The sequence below is a fragment of the Hypanus sabinus genome, chromosome 5 (genome assembly GCF_030144855.1).
Source record: "Hypanus sabinus isolate sHypSab1 chromosome 5, sHypSab1.hap1, whole genome shotgun sequence".
NCBI lineage: Eukaryota > Metazoa > Chordata > Chondrichthyes > Myliobatiformes > Dasyatidae > Hypanus > Hypanus sabinus.
In genome coordinates, this window is record NC_082710.1 from 114,761,105 (window position 1) to 114,770,571 (window position 9,467).

Genomic DNA, 9,467 nt, shown 5'->3' on the forward strand with positions numbered 1-9,467 from the left:
AGGATGTAACAAGCAGAATCAATAAAAAGAAACCTGTAAAATTGAGGTATTGTAGCGGTGTGCTACAAACAGCGCTAAAATTACGACACGGAGTCGGTAACTGCAGTCGAAGGAAAAACTTTATTCGAAAACTTCAGCCTCACTTTTAAGCCTCTGTCAACCGGCCCCCCATGGCGAAGAGGCTCCAAAGCTCTGTGCTCGCAAACCCCCGTAGGCTATCTAATTGTGAGTCGGTTCGCATACGCTAGGAAATGAGCCGCCACATAACCCCCCCCCAGAACCGGCGATACACCCCCCAATGTCCACAGCCTGGGCCAGAACCTGCTTGGGAGGTCGGCCTCTGCGCCGAGGCGCCGGAAACTCGGCCGGTTGCGCCAGGTCCACATGGGCCGGCTTGAGGCGGTCCACCGTGAAAACCTCCTCCTTCCCCCCAACGTCCAGCACGAACGTGGACCCGTTGTTCCGGAGCACCGTAAACGGCCCCTCGTATGGCCGCTGCAGCGGTGGCCGATGCCCGCCCCTTCGTACAAACACAAACTTACAGTTCCGTAGGTCTTTGGGTACGCAGGTCGGGTGCCGCCCATGCTGTGAAGTGGGTATGGGGGCCAGGTTACCGAGCTTCTCGCGAAGTCTGCCCAGGACTGCAGCGGGTTCTTCCTCTTGCCCCCTCGGGGCTGGTAGGAACTCCCCGGGGACGGCCAGGGGCGCGCCGTATACCAACTCGGCCGACGAGGCGTGCAGGTCGTCCTTGGGCGCTGTGCGGATGCCGAGAAGGACCCAGGGAAGCTCGTCCGCCCAGTTGGCTCCTCGCAGGCGGGCCATGAGGGCCGACTTCAGGTGACGGTGGAAACGCTCCACTAGCCCGTTCGACTGTGGGTGGTAGGCAGTGGTGTGGTGCAGCTGAGTCCCCAAAAGGCTGGCCATAGCTGACCACAGGCTGGAGGTGAACTGGGCGCCTCTGTCGGAGGTAATGTGGGCTGGTACACCAAAGCGGGATATCCAGGTGGCGATCAGGGCTCGGGCGCAAGATTCGGAGGTGGTGTCGGTGAGCGGGACCGCCTCTGGCCATCTTGTGAACCGGTCCACGATAGTCAGGAGGTAACGCGCTCCGCGCGACACTGGCAGGGGGCCCACGATATCCACATGAATGTGGTCGAAACGCCGGTGGGCGGGATGGAACTGCTGCGGTGGGGCTTTGGTGTGCCGCTGAACCTTGGCCGTCTGGCAGTGCATGCACGTCCTGGCCCATTCACTGACCTGTTTGCGGAGTCCGTGCCAAACGAACCTGCTGGAAACCATAGGTCCGGGCGCTGTGTCCAGAAACCCGGCAGTTTCAACGAAACCGCATGAACAGAGGCGGCGTCGGTCATTTCTGGTCCAAAAATCGTTTGGACCGTCGGGGTCACCAATTGTAGCGGTGTGCTACAAACAGCGCTAAAATTACGACACGGAGTCGGTAACTGCAGTCGAAGGAAAAACTTTATTCGAAAACTTCAGCCTCACTTTTAAGCCTCTGTCAACCGGCCCCCCATGGCGAAGAGGCTCCAAAGCTCTGTGCTCGCAAACCCCCGTAGGCTATCTAATTGTGAGTCGGTTCGCATACGCTAGGAAATGAGCCGCCACAGTATCTGGATTTACAGAAGGCATTTGACAAAGTGCTACATAAAAGATGCTGTACAAGAGGTCATGGCATGTGTGTTGGCATGGATCGAAGACTGGCAGAATAAGCGGGTAATTTTCAGGCTGAAACTGGCAGAGTGCCCAAAAGTTCACTTCTTGGTGCTGAATTATTTGCAAATTATTTTAATGACCCGGGGGGGGGGGGGTCAAAATACAAGATATCCAATGTTTCCAATCTTATGAAAATAGGTGGGAGGGCATGTTGCAATGAAGATATTTGGATTCTGCAACTAGTGATAGGTAGGTTGAATAAGTGGGTGAAAATATCGCAGATGGTGTATAATGTGGGAAGGTATGAAGACATGCACTTGTAAAGATGCTTTTAAATTCAGACTATTATTGAAATGGAGAAAGATTGCAGATCAGTGAAGTAGAAGGTGTTCTTGAGCATAAATCATAAAGTTAGCAGTCAGCTACAGCAAGTGGTTAGGAAGGCAAATGACATGTTGGGTTTTATTGTTTGAGGGTTGCAGTTTTGGAATTGTGAAATATTGTTCCATTTATACAAAGTACTGGTGAGGCCACATTTGGGTACTGTATGCAGATTTAGTCTTTTAAGAATGAATCTACTGGCATTGAAGCTGTCCTGAAAAGATTCACTGGGATAATCCCTTGGTTGAGAAATTGTCCTCTCAGGAACTGTTAAAGTCAATAAGACCTATATGGTTGGAATTTAGAAGAATGAGGGCTGATTATATTGAAACATAGAGGCAATGTAGAGTAGATGTTGAAATATTTACACTACTGGAATAATAGTTACAGGAATATGGGGACAGTCATTTAAAACTGAGATCTATAGAAACTTCTTGCAGAGGGTGGTGAATCTTCTGAAATGTGGTGTCTAAGTCATTGGGAGTAATTAAAAAAGAATAGATTGTTTGTAAAAGTCTCAGGGGATTGAAGGCTATGGAAAATGGCACAGAAGAGGAGATAAGGCCTGGAGTGGATGAGCTATGATCATATTAAGTTGTAGGCAGACTTGAGTGGTCAAGTAACTTATTACCTTGTCAGGAAGAGAAGAGAATGTACGTACTTAAAAGATGAGATGCTATTCTTTGAGCTGACAAGGAGCTTTGTGGGAACAGTTGTAAATGAAAATCAAAAAAAAAACAGATGCAGAAATCTGAAAGAACTGACAATTGCAGAAATTCTCAACAGCTCAGGAAGCATCAGTAGAAAAAAAATAAGAGTTAAATTTCAAGTGAAAGGCCTTTTTAGAATTTTCTGTTTTAATTTCATTGCAACAGTATCGGGAGCTGGTACAGGCAGGCATGAAGGAAATGTTATGGAGAATTAAACATGACTTAAAGTTTAGATTGAAGCTTGAAACCTGATCTGTGCTTTCCCACAGTGTTTTCTTCTGCTAGTTACACCACCTTTTGTACTAATTCTTTTCCTTGTGCTTCTTTCTCCTCTATCCTCTTCCCCTGAGTCTTAATATCAATTGATATATAACTTCTCCCAAAATGATGGAAAATTATGGACGGTAAACTGCAACTTGATTAATTTCTTTTCATAGTTGCTGCTCAATCTGCTGTAGATCTCCAGCACTTATGTACCCATTCTACTCTCTATTTTCGTTTAATTTTTTCAAGTATTTCCTGTAACTTTGTATATTTCCTTCTGTTCGATAACCCTTAGAAACATATAGAATTTAGATACAATAAAGAAGAATTTTAGCAGATAATATAATTAGATAAATAAATACCAAGGAAATAGAAAACAGTTAATTAAATATATAAATTGGTTTTATTATGAGGATAGAGCAGATGATTGGAGCTGTAATATAACTGTATATGATTTGTTGGAGATGAGATTCATAAAATAATTTTAGTAATAAATGCATTTTTATTAACTATGGCTCAAAGTTCATAAAGCTTGGGCATATCAGGGACGGAAGAATGTGAACGTGAAACAGGAAAATATGAGTACTTACGGTGCAGTGATACAAGATCTTCACCTTCTGAGAGCAATCAGGTACGAGGCACTTCCCAACTGTGTATGGGTGTGAAAAAAGAAACACAGAGACAAATAATAAAATGAACCTTTTGAGAGTGAGCATGAAAAGGAGTGAGCATTTGGAAGAAAACAGTTAAGTTAGGGGGATAGATGTTGTTGACTACAGCCATAAGAATGTGTCCCGAAGGACATCTTGTCTGCTCGGTGCCAGGATTAAGGGTATCCCCTTAAGATTAGAGAGGGACTTGAGCTAGATGAGGATCCATTCATGGTTCTCGAGAGTATTGGGAAATAAGTTCAAAATTAATACGCAGATTCAAAATAGAAATATCTCTGTATTACTGCATTCATAACAAGAATTGATGGTACCAGGAAAGATAAATGGTTTGATCTAATAGCAACACACTTACAATAAAACCAAGGCAGGAATTCAATATTCTGGGTATAAGACCATAATATATAGGAGCAGAATTAACCTATTTGGCCCATCAAGTCTGCTCCACCATTTGATCATGGCTGATCCAATTTTCCTCTCACCCCCAATCTCCTGCTTTCTCCCCGTATCCCTTCATGCCCTAACCAGTCAAAAATCTATCAACCTCTGCCTTAAATATAAATAAAGACTCAGCCTCCACAGCTGTGTGATATAGAATTCCACAGATTCATCTCTCTCTGGCCAAAGAAATTCCTCATCTCCATTCTAAAAGGATGCTCCTCTATTCTGAGGCTGTGTCCTCTGGACTGAGACTCTCCCACCATAGGAAATATCCTCTCTACATGCACACAATCAAGACCTTTCACCATTCAATAGGTTTGAATGAGGTCACCCCTCATTCCTCTGTATTCTAGTAAATACAGGTCCAGAACCATCAAACGTCCTTCATATGAGAAGCAATTCAATCCTGGAATCATTTTCGTGAATCTCCTTTGAATCTTCTCCAGTTTCAGCACATCCTTTCTAAGATATGGGACCCAAAACTGCTCACAATACTCCAGATGAGGCCTCACCAGTGCTTTAAGAAGTTCCAAAATTACATGCCTGCTTTTATATTCTATAAAATATATATTTTATATTCATTCTTGAAATGAATGTTAATATTGTATTTCCCTTCCTCACCACAGATTCAAACTGCAAATTAACATTTAGGGAATCCTGCACAAGGATTCCCAAGACCCTTTGCACCTCTTTTTTTTGTATTTTCTCTCCATTTAGAAAACAGTCAACGGTTTCATTTCTTCTACCAAAGTGGATGACCATACACTTCCAGATACTGTATTCCATCTGCCGTTTTTTGCCCATTCTCCTAATCTGTCTGTCCTCCCTACTTCCTTAAGACTATCTGCCCCTCCACCTATCTTCATGTTGTCTGCAAACTTTGCAACAAAGCCATTCAATTTCATCATCCAAATCATTGACCTTATAATGTATAAAGAATCAATCCCAACACAGACCACTGTGGAACACCACTAGTTGGCGAGAGCCAATCAGAAAAGTCTCCCTTTATTCCCATTCTTTGCCTCCTACCAACCAGCTACTGCGTTATCCATGCTGGCATCTTTCCTGTAATACCATGGGCTTGTAACTTATTAAGCAGCCTCATGTGCAGCACCTTGTTAAAGGCCTTCAAGTACATGATATCAACGGATTCTCCTTTGTCCATACTGCTTGTTACTTCTTCAAAGAATTCCAACAGATTCATCAGGCAAGATTTTCCCTTGAAAAAACCATGCTGACAACAGCCTATTTTTATCATGTGCCTTCCAAGCACCTGGAGACCTCATCCTTCAATTTGAAAAATGATTGAGAACCCAGCCATTTCTCAAATAAACATGGACAATCAAATTGACTAGATTCCCACCCGCCTCAGTTTACCTGTACAAAATTCACAACATTGGCATTTACCTGACATCATGAAAGTTGCCCAGGACTGTCCTGTCTAGAAAAAGCAGGAAAATGTCCAATCTAACCAATCAATGCAACATGAGTCTATTTTTAGTTATCAGCAAATTTATGTAAAATATTATTGGCATAGCTATCAAGCATCATTACTCATTAATATTTTCTTCAATAAAGCTCACTTGGGTTTTACCAGATGCAAATGCACATTGATGTTATTACCACATTGCCTGTTCTGGTACTTTTTCACAGGGAGTTCTAGATTTAGACCTACCACCGATAAAGGACATGATATACTTTCAAGACAGAATGGTGTATGACATAGAAAGCAATTTGCAGGTTGCATCTTTAGTGTGCATTTGCTGCCCTTGTATTTATTGAGAGTGGAAGCTGATACTTTAAAAGGCATTTGTAGATGGTGCTGATGGTGAAGTAAATCACTATTTTGGGTAAATGATCGGTTGCTTTGTTCTGTTTTGAACTTGTTGAGATTTTATGAAATTACACTTATTCAATCAAATACAATCTCTATCATCACACTTTTGATTTGCATCATGCAGATGTTGGAAAGGTTTTGAAATGTCAGAAGGTGCAGGAAATTTAACCTCTCATCTGCTCTGGTACGTGTATGTGTGTGTGTGTGTGTGTGTGTGTGTGTGTGTGTGTGTGTGTGTGTGTGTGTGTGTGTGTGTGTGTGTGTGTGTGTGTGTGTCTGTATATATGCACATAGCTCGTGTAGTTGTCTTTCTCATTAATGGGGTCCCTGTGATAATTGCAATAGGCGTCTGTGTGAGGGGAATGCAACTGAATGTTGAGTAGCTGGTTAGACTCTCTCTTGGTGGAGATAGTCATAACCAGGCCCTTTCATGGTACAAATCTTTGTTGCCACTTACCAATCCATGCTGGTGTAACTGTCAGTTGTCACTTATTAACCATATCTGAATATGGTCTTCATTTTGCTGCACCTAGACATGGACTGCAGAGCTGCATTATTCCTGACAAGTAGCAAATAGAAGTGAACATTGATGAACTTCAGATCTTATGATGGAAGGAAGGTCATTTTTAAAGCAGCTGAAATTAGTTGGGTCAAGGATATTGTCTAGGGAACACTTACAGTGTAGAAAGTATGCCATTAATGTGTTTTCCCCTTAATACCCATTGACTTCAGTTTTACCAGGCCCGTTGATGTCAGCAGCAATAACACTCACCTCACTTCTGAAATCCAGCTCTTTGGTCAAAAGCTTTTGAAGAGTCCAGGTCTGATGGGCCCTGGGAAAACACAAACTAGGCATCAGTAAACAGATTATTGATGTGAAAGTACTATCTGACAGCACTGCCAATGATACATTCAATCACTTTGCTGATGACTGAAATTAGACTGATTTAGCAGTAATTGGCCTAATTGTTCTTAACCTGCTTTCTGTGAACGAAACACACCTGGCCTATTTTCTATACGTTGCAAGTATGATAGTTGTAACTATATTAGAACACTGGGGCCAGAAACATTTAAACTTGTGGTCCATGGACCCCTCAGGCAATGGTAGGGCTCCATGGCATAAAAAGGTTGGGAAACCCTGAATTAAATGATTCAGGGATATCTGAAATTTATCAGCCCCACACATTAGCACTATTTAGGCCTTAATGCATTTGGTCTTCATTTTCTATGAAAATAACCATCATTATTCATTAAATTTCTATTCTCTACAGGCATATATATTTGTTGTAGACCATCTATTAGTAATTTAAATTTTAGCCATTTGTTGTTCACAGTCAAAGTTTTTAACATAGGTAGAAAGCTACTATAGCCAAATCCTATCTCAATTCTTATTACCCTGTGTTGTTGAGTCTTAGGACCCAAATTTCAAATCAAACTAAATCATTTTTAGTTATTATAGATAGTTCCATCATTTAATGATCACTTTTTTCTAAAGACATTTTAACTATTAGAATATTAATTACCCATTTCTCATTACAGAATACCAGATTTAAAATATCCTGTCGCCTATTGATACCTCAATAATTAAAAAGAAAGCCATCTCATGTATACACCATGTATTTAATCTTTACACTATTAATGCTAGTTTGGATCCCCTGTGATTTTTGTTCCAAGTATTTCTAATTTCCTGATCTGCACCACATGCACTTAGTGGCCACTTTATTAGGTACAACTGTACACCTTTTTGTTGATGCAAAATCAACCAATCATGTGGTAGCAACTTGATGCATAAAAGAATGCAAGTATGGTCAGGAGGTTCAGTTATTGTTCAGACAGACATCAGAATAGAAAGGAAATGGATCTCAAGGGAGTGAGTTTGTTGAATGCCTAAGATATAGCTTTTTAGAGCAGTTTGTTGTTGAGCCTTTTAGGATATCAGCTATACTGGATTGGGTGTTATGTTGTAGCGGTGTGCTACAAACAGCGCTAAAATTACGACACGGAGTCGGTAACTGCAGTCGAAGGAAAAACTTTATTCGAAAACTTCAGCCTCACTTTTAAGCCTCTGTCAACCGGCCCCCCATGGCGAAGAGGCTCCAAAGCTCTGTGCTCGCAAACCCCCGTAGGCTATCTAATTGTGAGTCGGTTCGCATACGCTAGGAAATGAGCCGCCACATAACCCCCCCCCAGAACCGGCGATACACCCCCCAATGTCCACAGCCTGGGCCAGAACCTGCTTGGGAGGTCGGCCTCTGCGCCGAGGCGCCGGAAACTCGGCCGGTTGCGCCAGGTCCACATGGGCCGGCTTGAGGCGGTCCACCGTGAAAACCTCCTCCTTCCCCCCAACGTCCAGCACGAACGTGGACCCGTTGTTCCGGAGCACCGTAAACGGCCCCTCGTATGGCCGCTGCAGCGGTGGCCGATGCCCGCCCCTTCGTACAAACACAAACTTACAGTTCCGTAGGTCTTTGGGTACGCAGGTCGGGTGCCGCCCATGCTGTGAAGTGGGTATGGGGGCCAGGTTACCGAGCTTCTCGCGAAGTCTGCCCAGGACTGCAGCGGGTTCTTCCTCTTGCCCCCTCGGGGCTGGTAGGAACTCCCCGGGGACGGCCAGGGGCGCGCCGTATACCAACTCGGCCGACGAGGCGTGCAGGTCGTCCTTGGGCGCTGTGCGGATGCCGAGAAGGACCCAGGGAAGCTCGTCCGCCCAGTTGGCTCCTCGCAGGCGGGCCATGAGGGCCGACTTCAGGTGACGGTGGAAACGCTCCACTAGCCCGTTCGACTGTGGGTGGTAGGCAGTGGTGTGGTGCAGCTGAGTCCCCAAAAGGCTGGCCATAGCTGACCACAGGCTGGAGGTGAACTGGGCGCCTCTGTCGGAGGTAATGTGGGCTGGTACACCAAAGCGGGATATCCAGGTGGCGATCAGGGCTCGGGCGCAAGATTCGGAGGTGGTGTCGGTGAGCGGGACCGCCTCTGGCCATCTTGTGAACCGGTCCACGATAGTCAGGAGGTAACGCGCTCCGCGCGACACTGGCAGGGGGCCCACGATATCCACATGAATGTGGTCGAAACGCCGGTGGGCGGGATGGAACTGCTGCGGTGGGGCTTTGGTGTGCCGCTGAACCTTGGCCGTCTGGCAGTGCATGCACGTCCTGGCCCATTCACTGACCTGTTTGCGGAGTCCGTGCCAAACGAACCTGCTGGAAACCATCCGGACAGTTGTCCGGATGGAGGGATGCGCCAAGTTATGAATGGAGTCGAAAACACGTCGCCGCCAGGCTGCGGGGACGACCGGACGGGGCTGGTTGGTGGCGACGTCACAGAGTAGGGTCCTCTCACCTGGGCCCACGGGGAAGTCCTGGAGCTGCAAACCAGAGACTGCAGTCCTGTAACTCGGAATCTCCTCATCTACCTGCTGTGCCTCTGCCAGTGCCTCAAAGTCTACCCCTTGGGAAAGGGCATGAACGGTAGGGCGAGAGAGCGCATCCGCCACGA